This window comes from Leopardus geoffroyi, chromosome A1 (assembly GCF_018350155.1).
Source record: "Leopardus geoffroyi isolate Oge1 chromosome A1, O.geoffroyi_Oge1_pat1.0, whole genome shotgun sequence".
Lineage (NCBI taxonomy): Eukaryota > Metazoa > Chordata > Mammalia > Carnivora > Felidae > Leopardus > Leopardus geoffroyi.
In genome coordinates, this window is record NC_059326.1 from 115,727,898 (window position 1) to 115,749,234 (window position 21,337).

General features: G+C 53.5%; 1 protein-coding gene across 5 annotated transcripts in view; it reads left to right on the top strand.

Annotated features, from left to right (window-relative positions):
- The first annotated feature begins 985 nt into the window (after positions 1-985).
- The window catches only part of PSD2 (pleckstrin and Sec7 domain containing 2), a 55,770-nt gene continuing 35,418 nt past the window's right edge, over positions 986-21,337 (top strand). The window contains exons 1-3 of one of the 5 annotated variants that reach the window (XM_045445982.1): positions 986-1,180; positions 8,163-8,314; positions 11,345-11,486. The gene's annotated coding sequence lies outside the window, so the exon portion shown is untranslated. Of the gene's footprint in view, positions 1,181-8,136; positions 8,315-11,344; positions 11,487-21,337 lie in introns of all 5 variants that reach the window. The other 4 variants (XM_045445966.1, XM_045446001.1, XM_045445973.1 and 1 more) reach the window with 4 other exon arrangements.

Here is a 21,337-nt window from a genome sequence, read left to right on the forward strand (position 1 = left end):
CTCAGAGCTGCCTTACCCGTTTTGTTACGTTGTTGAAAAAGGCTGCTGGGAGATGAAGCCAACACACAGGGATACTGGGCTGCAGGTGTGGAGAAAGATATGTGGAAGACTAGACGCAATACGGCTTGCAGCTGGCTCTGCTCCTGGACTCCTCGCTTACACGAGCCTCTTTTCATGAAAGCTGGTTTCTGTCCTTTGCAACCACTTAACACCGTACCTGCCCGGGCTCGTGAATTGGGAAGTGAGGAAGGTCTGAGGCGGGTCTGCAGCGTGTGGGAGGTGGCCGGCCCCAGTGGCAGTCTCAAGTGAGAGGGGCTGAGCATACAGATGGCATTCAGTTATTAGTGCTGAATGGAGGGAACTAGGGAACAGATTTGCCACAGCCCCGCCCTAGAGGAGCTCTCAGTCTGTCAGGGGAGAAAGGCATGGACCCTAACTGGGGCAAGACAGACTGAGAGATCCTGTTAGATATACCAGCTGCAAGCTAGGTTGACGTGGATTGTGCCCAAGGTTGGGTGGGAAGCGGGAAGGGGAAGATCTTCCCTACAGAGCTAATTCCTGACTGGCTACTTCACCCCCAGCCCCCAGTACATGTGAAAGAGCCTGGTTAAAATACACACTAGGGCTTTGCCATTTATTAGAGGTGTGTTCAAGGGTAGGCCACTTAACTTTCCTAGCTTCAGTGTCCTCATAGGTAAAATGGAATGAATGTTGTCCACCTCAGAGGGTTTCCGTGTGGATGAAATGAGATAGTGTGTGAAATGAGATAATGCCGAGAATTTAGGATGAACCCGGTTCACAGAACACTCTTAATAAAAATCAGCTGCTGTGATTATCATCCGAGGTCTTTCCTGGCTAGCGATTGTGCCTGGTGGTGCAGGTGCAGTTCTTGTAGACACCAGCAGGTGACGCCCTGACCCCAAAAGAGCCCATTCTTCGACAGACTACTTTAAGAAGGGCTCCGGAAGGGGTTGGGCAGGGCGGCCTCTCGGATCTCCGCCAGTTAGACTCCTGCCTTCCCGGCTGTGGTGGGGAGAGGTAGCTGCGTTCCCCTCAGTTCCAAGAGCGGGCCTGGGTCACCATGGGATAGTGGAGCCTCCGTTTTCCATCCGTATTTTGGAAGAGCATGGGCTTCGGAGACTGCCTGGGTCAAGTTGAGGAAATACTCAGGTTGGATCAGGTAAAGGACTGCCAGAAGGAGCGAGCATCCCAGCACGGAGGCTGGTTAGAGAGGGCCTGAGGCTGGCCCTCGGGGCACGGCTGGTGTTGAGGCAGGGGGATGACCCATATGACCTCTGTTTTCTTCCTTTCTGGATGAGAGATGGAGAGCGGGGCTGCCCGCCACGGCTGACCCAGGACCGTGCCTGACCTGGTGACGCGGGACGCTCTGGTAATTCTGTATTTGGCCAGCAGAGGGAAGCAGAGAGCCTCCTGGGCTTCGCGAGGCGTCCCTGCCAGCCTTGAAGCTCGCTCGCCCTCCCGGGAGTTTGCTGCTCCAGGCCTCCTGGGGCAGGAGTCCGCGTATTCCGAGTCTCTCAGCGTGCCCTCCTCTCTTCCGCTGGGCTTCTTGAGGGCGGGGAGCGGGAATGGGGAGAGGAACGCGTGGGATGAGGGGAGGGTCAGCTTCAACACGAATTTAGTGCCTCCTCTAGCAGAGCCGCATCTTCCCTGGGCCTCAGTAACTGGGATGGGATCTGGCGGCAACTCTCATCCTAGGTACTCCGACTTCCTGGTGTTATCTCTCCAAGGATAAGGATTTGGGGGGCAGAAGGGGAGCCTCTCTCTAACCCTCATAACCCAGGCCTGGAGGGTCAGCTGCACCTCCGGAAGCAGGGGAGTGCCCACCCCATGGCCCTCTGGCCAGTTCCCGGCATCCTCCTGGACAGGCTCCCAGAGGCCCACAAAGGCCTTCAGACAAAGTTCTGGGCCAGGCTTTGCCTGTGCCCTGGGCCCACAGCCCTCTGGCTCTAAGGCACTGCAAGTCCCTGGCACTTCTTATGGGGTTTTGTCCACTAGCCCTGGACCAGTGCTGGCAGGGCCCTGTGCTGGGGGGTGGGGGTAGGACAGGCAACTCTCAGAGCTGCGCAGTCTCCCTTCTTTCCCTCCTGCCCGTGGCTTTGCTCTCCTCCAGGACACCTTCCCCCACATCATGCCTGCTCAGGCTCTGTGTTTTCCCCACTTGTCCTTCTCTTGGCTGCAAGTCCAAATCTTTGCCATCCTCAGGTCCTGCTTATATCCTCCCGCTCATTTCTTCATCCATTCGTTTATTCAACAAGTATTTATTGAGCTCCTGCAATGTTCCAGGCCCTTGCTAGATGCTGGGGATCCAGCAATAACAAGACATAGTTCCTGTCCTTTTTGGAGTTCATAGTCCAGGGAGAGAGTAGGTAGGAGACTAGTAAAACTCATACCTAAAACTGGATTCCATTGTGTGATAATTGGGGTGAAGCAGATAAGCTGCCAGCTTCAGGAAGCTCTACCTACAGGGGTGTTTCCCCTGGAAAGTCATCTGATAGGTTGTGAGCTGTGGAGGGAGGGTTTTGGTTTGGCCCTGCTCCTCCTCCTCCCGGGGCCAGGCTCACAGGCATGCAGTAGGTGTTCAGTAAATGTTGGTTGTACACATGGATGAATCGTCATTCTCATGGCCAGGGGCTGTCCAGTGAGAATGGCATTTCCTCCCAACATAAGAGTCATAGGTAATGCTGGGGATTGTACAGATAAGACCCTGAGGTTCCAAGGATTGCATCCTAGGCCTCTGTGGCTTCCTGCCTCGCTCCTCACCACACAGCGTCCCTACCTCGGGATCTGTCAGAGTCCCATGGCCCATGCATGGGTTTGTCTGTGACCTCTCATTCATCCATTCTTTGGCTCTATCACCTTTTGGGTGTCCACTGTACCCTGGCCCTGGGCTCTGGAGGAAGTGGGGACCTAGAGAAGAGAGGGTCCTTGCTGTCATGGACCATCCAGTCCAGACAGTAATGGCGCAGCGCAATGCATGCTGTGATAGGGGAAGATGATGGTGCTTTGTGAGCCCGGAGGGCTGTTTGCTCAGTCTGGGGGCACCTCCTCAAAGAGGCCTCCTCTGGTCATCTGGCTGAAGGAGCTCCCATTTCCAGCTGAGTGCTTTTACAGCCCCATTTTTTTCCCCCGGAGTACTTTTTAGTATCTGCAGTTACCTTCTTTCTTTATCTGTTACTGTTTTCATTATCCGAGCGCTTTACTGAGTGCCTGCTATGTGTCAGGCAATGTTCTAGGCCCTGGGCATATAGACGTGAAAGAACAAATTTCCTTCTCTCTTGGAGCTTATGGTCTAGTGATGATAGTGGTGGTAGGAAGACAGACAATAACCAGAATAAATAGGCAGGCATGTAGTATATAAATACATGTTATGGAGGAAAAGCAAGCAGGCAAAGGGGAGACTGTTAGTATTTTAGGCAGATGGCTAAAGGGGGTGAGGGGTGTTTTAAGCAGAGGGAATAGCAAGTGCAAAGGCTCTGAAGTGGGAATGTGCCTAGTGTTTTAGAGGATCAATGAGGAGGCCACTGTGGCTGGAGAGGAGTGAGGTCAGACAGGTGGGAGGGCCCAGATCATGTAGGACCTTGTAGCGTTTTTAGAGCTCTGCTTTAACTCTTAGGGACATGAGAGCCATTGGAAGCTTTTGAGCAGAGGAGTCACATGATCTGGCTTACGTTTAACAGGATCCCTTTGGCTGCTGTGTCGGAAATGTTGGTAGTGGGGTTGGGTGCAAGTGGGGGGACCAGTTAGGCTACGGTAACAATCCCGGTGAGAGGCGATGGTGACTGCAGCCAGGTGGTGGCAATGGAGCTGAGGAGCAGTGACCAATTTGAGACATAGTTTGAAAGTAGATCCCACGGGGTTTGTTGAGGTATTGCATGTAGCGGGGGAGAGAGAGACAAGGACAACGCCCGGGTTTGGGCCTGAGCTGATGGCAGGAAGGTGGTGGCATCTACTGTGGTGAGGAAGAGGTCAGTTCCCGTTGTGATCACTCGGAGCTGCTCTTTGTACCTCGTGGTGGAGCCCTCAGGTCAGCCGTTGGGTATGAGGGTCTGACCTGAGCCAGAAGAGGTTTGGGCTGGAGAATCACACAGGATGATCCTTGGGGTTTAGATGGGCTTTGAAGCCAGGTGGGTGCACCACGGAGGAGGGAGGTGGAGAAGAAGACAGATGACTGAGGTATTTGGGAGTCAGGGGGTGGAGGAGGAACAAAGAAGGGTGAGAAGGTAGAGCCAGGGATATGGGAAAGCGGAATGAGTCCTGGAAGTCAATGGGAGGAACTATTTCAAGGAGGAGGGGTGATCAAGTGTTGTCAAATGCTGCCAATGAGTTAAGACGAGGTGTGAGCATTGACTTTTGGATTTGACATCATAGTAGTCACTAAGGATCAGGCCCCAGTCTGTCTAGTCCATTTGTACAAATATGAGAAAGAGGCCCCTTTAGGCGGACCTGGTGTGCAGGCACACAGAAGGGAGTCACCTCGGTATAAAGGAAAAGGTGTCTGTCCCCAGCCTGATGTAGTCTTGTACCAGGCACAGCATGGTGAGAAGACAGAAAGCTGGATTTCAGCTCCTTCTCCCATGCCTTGCGCCTCTGTGCAGTGCCCAGCCTGTACACCTGTACTCAGCAGCTGTGTTGGTGACCTGGATGAGCAGTATCAGTGGAATGAGTGTGGATGAGGGGATGAGAGTCAGATTGGAGTGAGTTCAAGAGAGAAGGAGAGAGAAATTGGAGAGCATGGACAACTTCTTCAAGGAGCTTTGCTGTATTGGGGAAAAAGAAATGGCACCGTAGCTGGAGGGGCTGGAGGGTTGAGAGAAATTAGCCAAGAGAGAGTCAGTGAAGAGAAGGCATCCTAGGCACAGGACCAGCATAAGCAAAGTGAGGTAATTAGAAATGGTTGGGTTACGTAAGGGTGGATGAGTCCTAGAACATCACATTTGAGGTGAGAGGTGTCAGGAGAGGACACGGGACAGGTGGGCTGGGGCCTTTGTCTTTGAGGCACAGGGGCAAGGGCAGGGTTGGCTAGGTGCACAGTAGGCACTCACTGAGTATTGCAGGATTGGCCTGGGGAATCCCTACCCAGCCTCTCACCCCCTGGCCTCAATCCACTAGCTGGAAGATGGGTGTTTCAGGTATTCTCTAGGCCAAGCATCCTCTGGATCATATCCCCTTCCTCCGGGTGGTAGGTCTCAGGTTCTGGCTTCTTCTTCTCCCTCGATGCCCCACTCTGCTCAGGCTGAAGAAGAGGAGGAGGCCCTGCCTGGGTCTAGGGAGGCAGGAGGTCAGGTAGAGGCCTCACCGTGGCAGAGGCGGTGGTGGGCTAAGTGGATTGGGAACTAGGCCCCTTCCTCCTGTCCAGCCTCCAGCACCTGCCTTCCTGAGACTCACCTTCAGGGGGCTGGGGGGAGGTGGGAAGGAGGATGGAGTCGACACTTGGAGGAAGCGGGGCGAAGCTGCTGATCCTTTTTTCCCCCCGGAGGGATACTGAGGAATGTATTGCATTTTGGCTGCTGGGTGGGGAGACGCTGACCCTGTTCTCTTTTAAGAGGCAAAAGTAGCTACAGGAAATAATAACAATAACCCTCTCTCCTGTGTCCAGGGCACCCAAAGCACTCTCTCACACAGAGGCCATCTGTGGCCTTGTGACAGCTCTTTGAGCTAGTTCCACTTTACATGGGAAAGTGAGATTCAGGGAGGGGTTATAGCTCTCATAGTCACACAGCCAGGAAACAGCAGCGGTCAGGTTAGAGCCCAGGTCTCTGGCCCTGGCCCACTCATGCCCACTGCAACGGGCTCCCGCAGCTGCCAATGATGGGGAGCAGACCCAGGCCAGGGACTAGGTTTGTGTGCCAGATTAAGTGGAGAGACAGCTGTATCTCCCTCTGGGCTCCCTCCATTCTTGCCTTCCATGTATATTTATTAGGTGTGCTAGGTACTGAGCATACACTGTGAAGAAGAAGACCTTGCCTTCAGGGGGATCACAGTCCATCTAGGTGGACAGAGAGTGAATAATCCATTCCATGAGTAAGTCACTCATTACATCTGGAGTAACCACAGCCTGTTGGGTGCTTCTGTGCTCCAGGTCTTGGGTGGGTGGGCACTGAGCATATCGGCTCCTTTTATCCCCATTCCAGCCGCACAAGAGAGGGGCTACTACCATCCTTATTGGGTAGTTGAGGAAGTGGAAGGTCAGAGGGGTTGCTGAGATGTGACTTGAGCTCATGGGTTCTGAACATGGGGAATATGGAGGCAAAGCCCTGTCACCTCTTTTTCACCCCACAGCTCCTGTTGGTTGTCGCTCATCCTTACCTACAGGTAGCAGATGGCAGTAGATTAGAGGGCAGGACAGCAGGGAAGCCATGTTCCCTCTGTGCCTTCAAAGAAGATCCTGGGCACTTGGAGTAGAGTGGCCCCCTTGTTTCTAGGCTCTGTGGGAATCTCCTAGGGTTTGACGGGCAGTAAGGGGGTGTGGCCTGAGAGCCTTCTCAATTGCCCAGCTGTGTCTCTAGGATCTGACCTCCTGGGACCTTAAGCAAGTGGCTAGTGCTTTGGGGGCCTCAGTTTTCTCATCTGTAAAATGGTTTGTAGGATTGTTCTGAGAATTAAATATAACACATGGAAAACATTTAATGTGGACTTTGGCACATGGTAGATATACGGTTCATAACGGAAGTGTCCCCATGGTTGATGAAACCCCAGCTCCATCTGTGGCCCAGCTTGAAGACGGAGGAGACTCATCACAACTCAGACCCTGCATCTCCCATTATTGCCACTCTGCACAGCTTAGATACCCCTCATAGATCAGCAAATCTCATGTCTCTCACCCTCTGCTCCCTAAGAAGAGAGCCCCTAAATGTGTGTGTGAATATAGGTGGAAGGAAAATCAGAGAAAGCTTCTTGGAGGAAGGGGCATTTAAGAAGGGATCTGAGGACTGAGTAGGAGTTCATTGAGCACAGCATGCTCAAGGCCTGCTCAGGCAGAGGGTGGAACACCTGCAAAGGTCTGGAGGTGGGGAGCAGCTGAGTTCAGTGAACAGCCCCTGGGGGCTGGAGTGGAAAGAAAGTTGTGGGAAGTGGCCTTTTGCAGTAGGGCTGACTCTAACCTGATCTCTGTTTTTAGTGGGACTGGGCTTGCTCACCCTCCCCTGCTCCCCCCAGTTTCTGGTCTCTCTAGATTCCTATGGGTGGGGCCCTTTACTATTTATCTCAGAGGTGGAATCTTGCCCTGCAGAAGCCTCACCGCTAGGAAGTTCTTCTTGGTGTCTAGCCCAGGTGCATTACTGACACGCTTCTTTAGAGCTGGGGTCCTGGGGAGGAGCTCTTTAAACTGTTGACTAGTATGGGGGGTGGGGGGGACTGTGGGGCAAGTCCCTTGGGACCCCCCTCCTCCTGACCTTTTGCTGGGAGTCCACATTCTTGATTGGACCCACCATTCCCCTCTACCTCCCTCAGGGTTTCTCCCCTTTGTCTCATCTTCTGTCCTAAGCCCCCCTACTCTCCCCATATCCCAGGTCTGTCTGTCCCTCTGTCTCAGTAGGTAGGTAGGTAGGTAGGTAGGTAGGAAAGGCTCAGTTTACCCATCTCTGAGATGGTCCACCTTGTCTCCTGTCCAGGTAGGGTCTCTCTGGGCTTGTGTGTGTGGGGCAGAGGGCAAAGAGCAGAGGAGCAGACCTCAGAAGCAGGGCAAGGATCTGTTCCCTCCTTCACCTGGAGGAGGGCTGAACCCATCCTGCGGACTCAGGGTTTGGGTCTGAGGCTGAGGGTCTTGCAGCAGGGCGGTGGCTGGGTCTGACCTGGGGTTGGAGGACAGCTGGGGCCCAGCTGGGGAAGGTAGGGGGGGGGGGTGGAACCTCGCAGCGCTCCCCTTCCCCCCTTTCTTAAAGGGCCAGGCGCGGGGCTGAGCGGGAAGAGGCCAGCTGCACCGTCCCAGGCTGGGTCTGGGCACACAGTGGGGACCTGGGAGTTGGAGGCGTGGCGGGCGGGCCAGCCCGAGTGGCTGCTGTAGCCTCCAGCTCCGCTCGCTCCCGCCCGCCTGCAGTCCCCCCGCCCTTCCCCGCCCTTCCCGCTCCTCCCTGCCTCCCTCCCTCCCTCCTTCTCTCTTTCCTTCCCTCCCTCCAGCCGTCCGTCCCCTCATCTCTGCTCAGCTTCTCCACAGCCTCGGCTCTGACACCTGAAGGGACAGAAGCGGGCACGGGGAGTCCCGACAGGCGGCTGTGGAGTGGGACGGTCAGTCAAGCAGAGGCCTCCGCATGGCCCCGCCGTGAGAGCCTGGACCCAGCGACTGGGACCCGGAGCGGTGAGTGGGGCTGCGGGGCCACTTGGTCCCAGGGCCCTCGTTCCGGGACCCCGCCCCTCCCCAAGTCGGATTGGGGGCCAGTGGGGGATGCTGGGGGGGAACGCACTATGGGTGGCGGGCGCCGCCCTCCGCCCTCCATGCCCGCCAGGGTCTGCTTAACAAAGCTACATTTTGAGATCAATTCCGTGGCGGCTGGAGCATCCGAAGGATACGGTTGTCATGGAGATGGGGCCGTGAGAGGAAATCCCGGGGATGGCCGGGTCTGGGCCAGGGAATGGGGGCGCCACTAGAGAACCCCAGGCCAGCCTGCAGGGCCAGTCAGGGCCAGCCGGCCCAGTTGCCTTCTGGGCTCTGCCTCCTGATCCCCCCCCCCCTTTTGTATAATCTAAGATACACGTGTGCGTTGATGGGGTGCCAGTGGCAGCTTGGTGGCAGGAGACCCAGGGTGTTGGGTGGTTGCCGGGGCCTGCTGGCAGCTACCTTTACCATCGAGCAGCTTTGAGGATTTATTTCTGTTTCCAGTTTCCTAACTTTGACAGCCTGGCTTGGCGGCCAGGCCTTCTCAGCTCTGGACTCTGCTGCTGTAACAGGGGCTTACATGGGGGCGTGGCAGGCAGCGGGCAAGGCTGAGAAGGCACATAATGGCCGTGGCAGCCGCAGGGAGGGAGGGGTCCTTAGAGCCTGCTGCTGGGGCTGGGGTGGGGCAGGGAATCCAGATGTGGGGACCACCCTGCCCAGATGGCTCCCTCCTAAGAGGAGGTATTCTGACTCTTGCTGTCCCTGGAGGATCTGGGGATTCCCTGAATGAGAACTGGAGACATTGTCTCCACACAGGCTCAGGGGCCACTGCCCCAGCCTACCCCTTTGTCTTGGGGCCATCTTGGGGGGGGGGTGCTGGAAGAGAACTGGGGACAGAAGCACCAGCCACAATGGGAGTGGGTCTGAGATTTCTGGCAGGTTCAGGATAAGTCAGGCTGAGCTTGATGGGTGGGTGAATGGGGGTGGGGGGCAGAGAGCAGGGAGAGAACTCAGGGTTTGGCCAGAGCAGATGGGCAGCCTGGGTCTAGGGGGAGGCATTTGAACTTTCCTAGGCTCCCAGCTCCTCCTTCCAGACTCTGGAAACAAGAGCTACTTAATGGAGGGTTCTCAGGCAGCTTGAGGGAGAGTGGGTAAGGGGCATTGTGACTACCTCCAAGCCCAACCCCTAACCCTGGGCAAATACAGTCATTCTTCCACCCCTTTCCCTGCGAAGTTAGGAGCCCTACCTGCCAGGGAAATTCTGTGACCTGGGATCTCTGAATCACTAAAATGGGCCAGCTGCCCTCTGGAGGAGAGACCTGCTCACCCAAGAGCCCCCCCACCCCCACCCCCCATGGCGAAATACATTGACAGGACAGAGAGGGAGGGCTCTGAGGGGGACATTACCTCACCAGGCTTCGGTATATTGAGCACTACCACTGGCTAAGTACTCTCATACACACAACCACCTTTAGAGGATTATACTATTACTCCCACTTTGTGGGGGTGGATACTGATGCTCAGGGAAAAGTTGCTTGTTCAAAGGCACTTAGTAAGTGGCAGGATCAGGATTTGTACCTGGGCAGAACTGTCTGCTGCTTGGACCTATGTCCCCAGTCTCATTCTCTTCTTCCCTGAAATGCAAGTCAGGAGGGAGACTGCAGGAGACTGCATGCCTTTCCATCTGGAGCAAGGGAATGACCTTGGGGGAAACTGAGGCACTAAACTAGGGTCTTCTAGAGACATGGGATCGAGGCATTCCCATTCAGGACATTTGCTTGCAGGAAAATGACACTGCCTCTCGTGACAGAAGATGTTCTAGGCATCCTTTGCCAGATGGTCTTTTCCAGGAAAATCTGTTTTGAGCGGCATCTTATGTCTGGGGCTCCATATTTAGCCTGGCTCCTCACACAGGAGGATACACTCAGACTGTCACCCTTTGAGGGGTGTTTGAGGGGGGGAGGAGTGGTGAGCCTGGGCCAGCCCTGGCTTCTTGGCACAGGTCAGGCAGAGGTGGGGCAGAACTGCCTTGCTGGTCTCCCTGGGACCTGGATGTTTTCTGCAGAGCCCCTTGTCCTTCTAAGGGAGTTTGCTCACAGGTAGGTCTTCCTTGGGGTCTGATCCCTTTTAGGTGTGAGCCATTCCAGAGCTGTGCCTGCCTGGCCCCAATGGGCTCTAGTGTCTAGCTTGTGGCCTGTCGCTGTGCCATACTGCCTCTCTGACTCCTGCCCAGGCAGGCAGGGCCCTGAGCTCCCCTCTTGGGAATGTCTCCCTTGCCTCCTTTCCTTCCCCCCTAACTTTTTGTCTTGTCACACCTGGTAGTACAATGAATCCCCACCTATACACCCTTCACCTAGAAATCTAGAGACCTAGATTTGCCAGCTGTTGACGTTCTACCCACATTTGTTTTCCTCTGTCTCTGAACGCTTTGGAAGTAAGTTGCAGACATCATAACACTTCACCTCTGAATAATTCAGCATGAATTTCCTGAGACGAGGACATTTTTCTACATAATGACTATATATTGCCATACTCAAGAAGTTTCACAATGATACAATTTAACCTAATATGTAATCTATATTCAAATTTCTCCAGTTGTACCAGTAATATCCTTTATAGCTGTTTTAAAAGCAAGTTTTGATCAAGGATCACACTGTTGCATTTAGTTACATATCTTTAGTCTCCTTTAATCTGTAACAATAGCCCTGCTTTTTTTTTTTTTTTTTTTTTTTTAAGTCTTTTATAACATTGTCAATTTTAAAGAGCCGGGGTCAGTCTTCCTGTAGAATGTTCTACATTCTGAATTTGTTTCATGGCTTGCTCTTGAGTAGATTCACGTTAAACATTTTTTTGGCAAGAATATCCCATAGGTGATGTTTGCTTCCTTCTCATTGCTTCTCATCAGGAGGCAGATGCCATCAGCTTGTCCTGTAATAGGTGATCATTTAAGTTAGGTCACTTGGCTAAGGAGTCCCTTTGTTTTACTCTGTTCCTCTCTTTTTCCACTTCCAGAAGCTTCATCCACCTGGTCATCCATGCATCAGGTCAGCAAAACTGACCGAGCCAGTACTTCAAACCACATACTGGAGAAGGGTGATTCAGCAGACACTGATGAGGTCTTCAAGGAACTCTCAACCTCAGGGGTGGTGTGGGGGTGAGCCACGACTGGGGCAGAAAGTAGTGTGGGGGCACAAGTGGGGGAGCAGCGATGGAGGGGGGCAAGACAAGAAGAAAAGGGGTGGGGCCCGGAATGTGGGCTGATGAGCAGGCCCTTTCTCCAAGGACACAGGGAGCCACCAAAGGCTTTTGAGAGGGGAGTAGTGGGGGCAGATGTGTGTGTTGGAAAAGACGTGCTGAGGAAGATGGAAGGGGATTGGCAGGGCCAGAATGTTGGACAAGGGATTGGTCATGCTGCCAGTGATGTGCAAGATGCCAGGCAATGGATTTGGGACCGCTGCATGTGGCAGCCAGAGGGCATGCACGGTGGGAATGGAGTTGGTGGGGTGGTGGCCTTGTGGGACCGGAATGTGGCAGATGGGAGGCGGAGAGAAGGAAAAGGAGACATGGAGGAGGCAGACTGGATAGGCGCTGGCATCGGGCTAGAGGTGGGGAGAGCGGTCTTGAGCTGGCCTGGGAAGGGTGATGGAGAATGGAGTTTTGAGTGCGTGAGGTCCACGTTACTTTCCAGGTGAGAGGAACGGTGTGTGGGAAGCTCATTTTTCAGGTGTTGGTGGCTACCTGTGGCTACCCTCTCAGAAGGTCTGTTGGAATGAGGGCAGAGAGAAAGCTCTTCATGACTCAAAGTAGGGAATGGGTGGTGGACTTTCTGGCACCAGCGGGGGAAGGAGTTTGAGCAGGGGCCACTATAAAACTGAGGATAATCCGTCCTTTGCAGACCCCCAACACCCTTACCTCATTTTGCTTCTTCATGCTTGCTTGGCCAAACCCCAACTCTGGTGAAATCCCAACACCCTGCATGCTCCACATCTGCACCTGGGAAGCTGAATGGGGCTGAGAAAAACCACTACGACAACTGGTCTCACTTTAAGTTCAAAACTTTGAACTTCAGGTGTGTCCTTAGTGCTGTCCAGCAGTCCCACCATGGGTCCTGAGTCTATCCCCTCTCCCCCTACCTGCTGACTGTTTCACACTTCTACCCTCAGTTCTCTCTCTCAGCTGATGATACTGCTTCCTACTTCCTTGAGCAAATGGAAGCAATGAAAACTTTCTCAGACTCCCGGTGCTACAGTCACCCATCTGCCAGCTCCACACCCACCGCCCTGCCTTCCTCCTATCCCTGGGGGTGAAGTATTCCTGCTCCTGGTGAAGGCCACCCCTCTGCTTGTGCACTAGATCCTGTCCCCTTGTGCCTGCTTGAAGGTATTGCTCCGGCTAGTGTCCCCTCCTACGTTATGAGTTCCCCCTGTACTAGATCATTCCACCAGTGGATACTTGCTGTTGTTTCTCCTATCTTAAAAGGCGGCTCTCCTGTCTTCTCCATCCAGCTACCAATGCTTCTCTTTGCTCCCCTTCATAGAAGTACTCCCCAGAAGGGTTGTCTAGACTCATTGTCTCCTGGTTCTCGCTTCCCACGCTCTCTTGACTCCACTCCAGTTGGGCTTTCACCTCCTCCCACTAATCACTCGAGGTCACCACTGACCTCCAAGTTGCCACACTCAGTGGCCAAGTCTCGGTCCTCATCTGAAGCATCTGACACATTCAGTGTCTCTCTCTTCTTGAAATATTCTCTTGGACTTCCAGGACATCCATTTTCCTGTTTTCTTCCCACTTTGTGGGTTGATCCTAATCCGTTTCTTTTCCCCCCTGCCCACCCATCACTCATCCCTTGCACGGCACGGCTGGTCTTCTTCCTTTCCATATACTCCTGTGCTGATCTTGTCCAGACCTGTGGCTTTAAATACACCTATCTACATGCTACTAGCTCCCACATTTATACCCTCAATTTCGGGCACTCTCCTGAGCTCCAGTAACCTTCTCAGCACTTCTCAACACTTCCAAACACTTCCAACTCAACTTGTCCAAAGCTGACCTCCTGATCTTCCTCCCCAAACCTGTTCCACCTGGTCTTCCCCATCCTTCCAGGTGCTCAGGGCCCAAGCACAGTCATTCCAGACTCCTCTTTGTCTCCTACCCCATGTACTGTTCATCAAGCGGTGAGGCTTTTACCAGCCATCAGATCTTCTGTCAGTGGGTTATGGCTGAATAGGAGGGACTATCTCAGAAACGGGGACAGGGAGGCAATAGTGGGATGGTCCACTACAGCCCATTTCACACCAGCTGGTTTTGCAGCCTTCATCCAGCCTCAAGGAGACCACAACCTTTGTTAAGACCCTGTGCTGAAGTCCTAAAGCAGAAACAGGATCGAGCAGGGGAAGGGGGGACAGGGGGATTCAGCAAGGCTGAGGTTAAGTGGAGCTATAACATCAAGAGGTTGGGAAGGGGTGGGGAGAAAGTGACAGGGGAGGAGGCAGAGAAAGAGAGGGGCTTTAGGGAGATGGGGGGGCAGATAGAGAATGTGAGGATCTAGGGAGTATCGAGTAAATAAAACTTGGGCCCAGAAAAGGGAGGGTGAAATTTCTTGGTGCATCTCTCCTAGCTATCAAGCCAGACTGGGGGGCAGCTGCTCGGTGATTGACCCCTCAGATCTGCCCTCAGTCAGGCATGTGAGCTGAGGCAGGGTTGACTTGCACCTGATCAGTCTCTTGCAGCTCTTGGGGTTCAACTATCATTCTGCAGCCTCTTGAGTCAAATGGGGCTCAAGAAGCAGAATGAGTCCCAGGTACCCTGTGAAGCTCCAGGAAACAGAGCAGTGGCCAGTCACTTAACCAGAACAGCCTAGTCCCTTGCAGTCCCAGATAACTGAAGGCCCACCCTGTAGGGAAGCCAGCTGGAGGTAGAGTCCCCAGCCGTAAATGTGACTTGGGATTTGATGGCAGACATGAATTTCATCATGTTGAGGGCTCTCCAAACCAGCAAGCAGATATATGCAAATGCTGAGCAAAGGAGGGTGCCAAGTGGCTGGGGGATGGGGAGAGAAGCAAGCCAGGAGACATCAAGGAATGACCTTTGCAAAGCTGGGCCCAGGGGCCCTTGAAAGTCCCAGCAGGGTGTGGGGCGCATGCAGATAAGATGCAAATGTGCACCCAGCCCTGGGGACCTTTGACTGTCCAACCATGAGAAAGGGGAGACCTTCCAGATGCCCAACCTAAGGCAAAGCTGGTTCCCCAGGGGCCAAACTGGGAGGAAGAAAACCAGGTGATGTTGGGCTCCCTAATGACCCTGAACTGGCACTAACTGAAGGGCTTGGGCAACTTTTAAGGGAGGCCCAGGACCCTGGCCCTTGCCCTGCATATAGTATTGCCCTTGTGCCTTGAGATGGAAAGCTAGGAGGGAACCTGGCCTGGGGCGGGAAAGTTGGTGGGGCCGGGACTGTAAGGTCTTCACTTGCCTCAGAAAAGGGTAGGGTGCTCTCTCTGGCCCACCTCCTGGGCCCTAAGGTTGGAGGCTTTCTCCTGCCCCACCCTCAGGCTGGACCTCTGAAACCCTTGCCTCAGAAGCCGCTCTGACAGGCTGCCGAGGGAAAATGTCTGCAGGGCCCGCTGAATGTCCTGTGCTGCTCTCAGGTGCCTTCTGTCTCCAGTGTGGGCAGCTTGCTCTTTCCCCTGTGGGCCTGAGAGAGGGTTCTGGGAAGCACTTGTGCCTGGCTCTGAGCACCTCAGCCTTGCCAGCTCCTTCAGTCCTCACTGCAGCCCTGTAAGGCAGATGCTGCCAGCACCCTGCATTTTATAGAGGAAAGTGCTGAGGCTCTGAGAGGTCACACAGCTGATGGGTAGCAGAGCTGGGATTTGCAGGCAGATCTTTCTGACTGTACAGTTAGGACACTGGCCCACTGTCCTGGACTCCTACTCTGAGGCACCTGTTGCTGCATGAGATCCTACAAGTTGGGAAGACCAAGTAGGTTTGGAGGGATTAGTGTCACTTTGAGGAATGGAAGCAGGGAAATTTCCAAGGCTCCTGGGTAGACATCACCTTCATTTCGTCCTGGTTACATCCCCTGCCCCCAAGCAGTTGGGTCATTGAAGAGACACATGACTGGGCTGATCTTTGCCTAGGGATGGTACTTAGAGCTCTGACCTCCAGACTCCTTAGCTGACAGAGGCTTGGGGAGAGCATGGTGAGCCTGGGGGACCAGGGACCCCCCCCCCACCCAAGGAGGGGTCTTCCTGTAAGCTTCCTGTTGCCCTTGCTGTCAGTGGCCCAGCAGGGTCCTATGGAATCCTGGAGTGCCCAGGCCTGGGCTAACCCAGGCCCCGCGAATGTTATGGGCCACATCTGGCCGAAGTCTGTTCTGAGCACTTACTATACATCAGCCCCTAGGCATGTAAGGTCCTCATCTCCATCTCATCACCTGGGGAGACTGCCTCATGAGTGGCTGCCCAGGTCCCTTCATTCAGTGTGTGTGTGGGCATGTATGTATGTGTTGAGAAATGCCCACACCCTATATTTCATTGATCATCTTATTTAACTGTTCCTGTGTGTATGTGCATGTGTGACTATCCCAGCCCATGTGCTAAAATCTGGATGAGCTAGGGAGTCGTGTAGTAAGAGTTTGGGGAAAGGCAGTGGGATATTAGGGAGGTTTCCAGAGTGGGCTCCCAAGGGGCAAAGAATAGCTCTGAGATGAAAAGGTTTCCAGCTTTTTTTCTCCCTGGCAAGTAGGCCCTTCTGGGATGCTGAGTGTCCACTCTTGGAGGTGGGAGGTCTTTCAAGCCTATCCCATTTGGAGTTCATGCCCAGGGCATATGGATGGGCTTTAGGAGCACATGAGCCTCTTGTGCACATATGTGAGTTGTGCACATATGTGAGTCTGTCTGGGTGGGATCCACAGCTCTGTCAAATGTTCAGAGAAGTCCAAGACTTGGAAACGGTTAGGAATCTCTTATGTACATGGGGAAATGAGGCCAGGGAAGGGTTTCATTTGTCTAAATTCCCGTAGCACATTAGAGGCAAAACCTTATTCCAGAATGATTTTCTCTGATTCTATTCCCTTCTACACCTATCGTTCCTGGGCTCTAAATACTCTTGGACATTCCACAGGCTCCTAGATTTTGCCTGTCCTGGGTAGTGCTCAGCACCATGGGTTCTCCACCTCAGCTCTGCCTCCTGTATCCCCATTTCCACCAAATAGGCCTGTACTTTCCTATCTCCTGCCAAACCCGCCCAAGCCACCTGATGCTGCTGTATGTGGCTGTGGCCACTGTGAGTGTGGGTCCTCCCATCCTCCACCCTAACCTGGGTTGTCCCTTTCCTGCTCCTGGCTTCTCCCAAAGCAGAATAATTTCAAACCCAGCCACCCATTGATGTAGGTCTAACTGCCCTGAACCTAGCTCCTAGGCATGTAGGGTCCTCATCTCTGTCTCATCACCTGGGGAGACTGCCTCATGGGTGACTGCCCAGGTCCCTTCATGTGTGTGTGCGCATGTGCATGTATGTATGTGCCCAGAAATGCCCACCATATGCTTGTTCACAGATATGCACACAGGCATCAGCACCCATGCATTATCCTTCAGTCTTATAGAACATGTTGGGCCCTGGAACCCTCCTTGTTGAGCCCCCTTCTCCAGACCTTTCCTTGGGCTTCCTACCATCCCTGGCTTGAATCTCTGCGTGGAAACCACACAAGGTTATTCCATGCAGAATGCTAGCCTTGCCACTTTCTAGCTTTGTGGACCTAAGCATGTTCCTCAACTTCTCTTAGCTTCTGCTTTTACAACAGTGATGTTGATAATCTCCAGGCTATTCACCAAACGTTTAAAACAGTGCCCGCTGTTTGCCAGGTATGGTGCTAGGCTCTGGGGCAGACAGTGAATGTGACATAGTCCCCACCCTCCTGAACTTACATCGTAGTGAGGGAGATGGGCAGGAAATAAGGAAACAAATAGAAAAAGGAGTTTCAGTTCTGTTAAGTGATGCTTAGCAGATAAAATGCTCTGTGGAGGAGTGTGAGAGGGCAGGGTGGTAAGAGAGGGCCTCTCTGAGGAGGCAGCATTGGAGTGGAGCCCTAAGTGACAGAAGAGGCAGTCATTTAGAGATCTAGGGAAAGAGCATTCTAGGCCAAGGGTACAGCTGGTGCAAAGGCCCTGAGGTGGGAATGAGCTCAGGGAGCAGAAAGAAGGCCAATGTGGCTGATGGCGTGGGGGATGGGGACAGGGCAGTGAACCAGCATAGACAAGGCCTTTTTAGGCCATGCTGAGGAGAATGAATTCTAATCGAAGGGCATTGGGAACTATTGGAGGGTTATGAGTGAGGGAGGGATATAATGTGATTTGTGTTTTCATAGCTCATTCCAGCTGCCATGGGTAAAGTGAGGAGGGGGACAAGATTGTTGTAGGTGCAGCTGAGACCCAGAAAGTGGCTGGTTTGACATTTAGCCCTGGCCCAACCAGTGTTCCACTGACATCACAGGTCCACCTTAGTTGGAGCTCAAAAAGATGCTGCCAAACCCAAGGTCATCTCAAGGGCAGTGAGGAGCAGGAGCCCCTGCTCGGAGTAGGGTCTGGTTTATGCTGAGTGAGAATGCAGGGGATCTAACTACTGCCAGCTTGTCATTTTCAGGCTTCTGCTTGGGATCAGTGCCCTGGGGCCCAGCTGTACTAACTCTCTTGCTCTTGCCAGCAGGGCTGGACATGGACAGGGTCACTGCTTCGGGTAGAGTCTCCTGGTTAAAGATTTGAGCCCTTAATCTTGTGGGAGGATCTCACGGAGGGCCTGGGAAACTGGGTTGGTTAATCCAGCACCTCCAGCCCAACTAGGCACAGAAGGAAGCTATTTTTGAGTTTTAGAGGCAGCTCCTCCACTGTGTGACCTTGGGCACATCCTCTCCTGGTTCTGTGCCTCAGTTTCCCCGTTTGTCAAATGTAGTGGTGGAAAGAGTGGACCATAGCTGACTTTTCCCTTGACCTCTGTAAGAGTTTGTTCTTCCTTGGATTTCTACTTTCTCAGCATTCATGACCTCAGGTACTCCTACCAGCCCTGGGGAAGGAGAGCAGAAGTGATGCTCCCATTCTGCAGATGGGTTCACAAAGGCCAGAGAGGATGATGTATCCCAGGGCACATGAAGGTTCAGAGTGAGGGCTTGGGGCATTGTTTGACATCTCTGACCTGAAGCCCCCCCCCTTTATGTACCCCTCTCTTTGGTCAGAAAGAAGAGGGGGGTCCTGGCTTGGCTATTTCTGGGCTCAACTGGCCCTCAGCCCAGGCAGAGACTCTGGGCCCCCCGCCCAGAGTGGAGCTCAATGCTGTCCCTTGTCTGCCCACCCCCAGAAACCAAGGACACGGCCCAGTGCCCAGTGTTGGCAGAACCTCCACCCGGCTCCCAGCTGCAGGAGGACATGGCAGGGCAGGTAGGGCTGGAGCCAGCCTGAGGCAGCTGCTGGAAGTTGGGGGATGAGGTAGGGGCCTCCCAAGGAGTCCTTGATTTGTTCTTAACCTTGGCTTTGAGGCTGGTGTAAAATGAGCATCAGGTGAAGCTGCTTATGCTTTCAAGTCTCAGGCCTCCTGGGAGCTCAGACAGAGCCCTGACCACAGGGGAGGCACTCTGTCCTGCTGGGCTCAGCCTCCACGTATGGGTGTGGGAGCGAGGCACCCTGGTGGAATTGGGTTGAAGCTCTGTGCCCCAGATCCAATGCACATCCAGGCCCCTGGGCTAGAAAGCAGGCCAGAGGACTAGAACTCAGGCAGCAAGCCAAAAGTCTCCACTCTCCCTCCTCTTTCCTTTAGAAATGCTCCCCCCACCCCCAAGAAGTCTCAGTTGAGGAGATGACCTCCTGTTCTCCCCCCTCTGAGTACACAACCAGAGGGAACAGATTGAAATAGCAACTGCAGCAGCAGGGATTTAGGGCAGACCAGAAAGAAACCCTCACTTAGTGCCGAGCCCCTTGGGGTCCCCAGCGTCCTAGGATCGGGGCCCAGATATTCTAGAGCCTAGATCTTCAGATTTGTTTTTTAAAATAAAATCTTAAGCTCATGAGGTCTTCAAAACTCTAGATTCTAGGAAGGAATGCTCAGGGTGGGTGGGCTGAGGCCCCAGACCGCTGTCTACCCCACTCAATAACAGATTCCTATATCTGGTCCCTGTAGATTCTGGTTTAGGAGGTTTGGGGGAGGGCTCATAATCTGTATTTTAACAAGTCCCTCCAGTGACACTTAGGACCAGGCAAGTATAGGCAATCTGGGTCTCACTTAAATCCTTTTTGCTATACTTACAAGCTGTTCTGGTGCAGCCTCTCAGGCTGACCAGTCCCTCTCCTTCAGCCTCCCCTGAACCCTCAGGACCCCTTTTCAGAGGAGCCTGGGGTTGTTGTGGGGAAGTTGAAGCCTGAAGAAGGAAGGAAAGTGTGCTTGGGTGACTCCATCAGTTAAGCATCAGACTCTTAATCTCAGCTGAGGTCTTGATCTCAGGGTCATGAGTTCAAGCCCATCACTGGGCTCAGTGCTGGGCATGAAGTGTACTTAGAAAGGAAGGAAGGGGGCGCCTGGGTGGCGCAGTCGGTTAAGCGTCCGACTTCAGCCAGGTCACGATCTTGCGGTCCATGAGTTCGAACCCCGCGTCAGGCTCTGGGCTGATGGCTCGGAGCCTGGAGCCTGTTTCCGATTCTGTGTCTCCCTCTCTCTCTGCCCCTCCCCCGTTCATGCTCTGTCTCTCTCTGTCCCAAAAATAAATAAACGTTGAAAAAAAAAATTAAAAAAAAAAAAAAAGAAGGAAGGAAGGAAGGAAGGAAGGAAGGAAGGAAGGAAGGAAGGGGTGTCTGTGTAGCTCAGTCAGTTGAACATCCAACTTCGACTCAGGTCATGATTTCAAAGTTCGTGGGTTTGAGCCCTTCGTTGAGCTCTGTGCTGACATCTCAGAGCCTGGAGCCTGTTTCAGATTCTGTGTCTCCCTCTCTTCCTGCCCCTCTCCCACTCGCTCACTCTTGCTCTCTCTCTCTCTTACACAAATAAATAAACATTAAAAAAATTAAAGACAGAAAGAGAAAAAGAAAGAAGGAAGGAAGTTATTTGGAGGGGCTCGTGTGTATCTCCGATGACAAAGATCATGGGTGGGGTGGTGTGGGGTGATGCAGAAATAGCCTAGACTGGGTGGGGCCAGGGGCAGAGAGACAGTTGAGGGGGAGCCAGAACACAGCCCATTGTATCTGCCCTTTCTTCTGGGATAAGATTGAGCAGGAAGCCTCTGGGAAATTGGGCTGGTTTTGATCAGTTTAAAAAGGGGGCAGGGAAAGGAGTGTCTGGGTGGCTTAGTTGGTTAAGCGTCCAACTTCAGCCTAGGTCATGATCTTGTGGTTCGTGGGTTAGAGCCCTGCATTGGGCTCTGTGGCGACAGCTTGGAGCCTGGAGCCTGCTTTGGATTCTGCATCTCCCTCTTTCTCTGCCCCTCTCCTACTCACACTCTGTCTCTTTCTCTCAAAAATAAACATTAAAAAAAAAATTTTTTTTTTTTAAAAGGGGGCAGGGATGGATATGGCAAGTGAAATGGGTCTCCTCGTTTTAAGAGGAGTTACAAACCCAAAGCATGGCAGATAGGAGTGGGGCTGGCCTGGCTGGTGCAGTGAGGAGGCCCCGACCTGGACCCATACAGATCACACAGTGAGTTAGGCGGAGCAAGGCCAAGGTCCCCTTCAGGTACTCTCCCCAGAATGCCCCATAGCAGCCTCCTCTTAAGTCCCTTCTCAAGACTGGGTGAGCTCTGGGGGGCTGGATGTGGAGGGGAACCCCAGGCACCCACCTCTTTTCTCCTCTCACAGCCAGGGCTTTGGGCACTGAGCAACAAAGGCAGGCTTGCTCTAGGCCAGGGTCCTGGGTGGCGCCTCACCAGCCCAGCACCCTGGACAGCGCCTCACGCTGGGCCTCAGGTTGGTTTCTCTGGGTTGATGTCTGGTTCTGATAAAGCTGCACTTCTGTTGACTTCCTTGCCTCCTGTCTTAA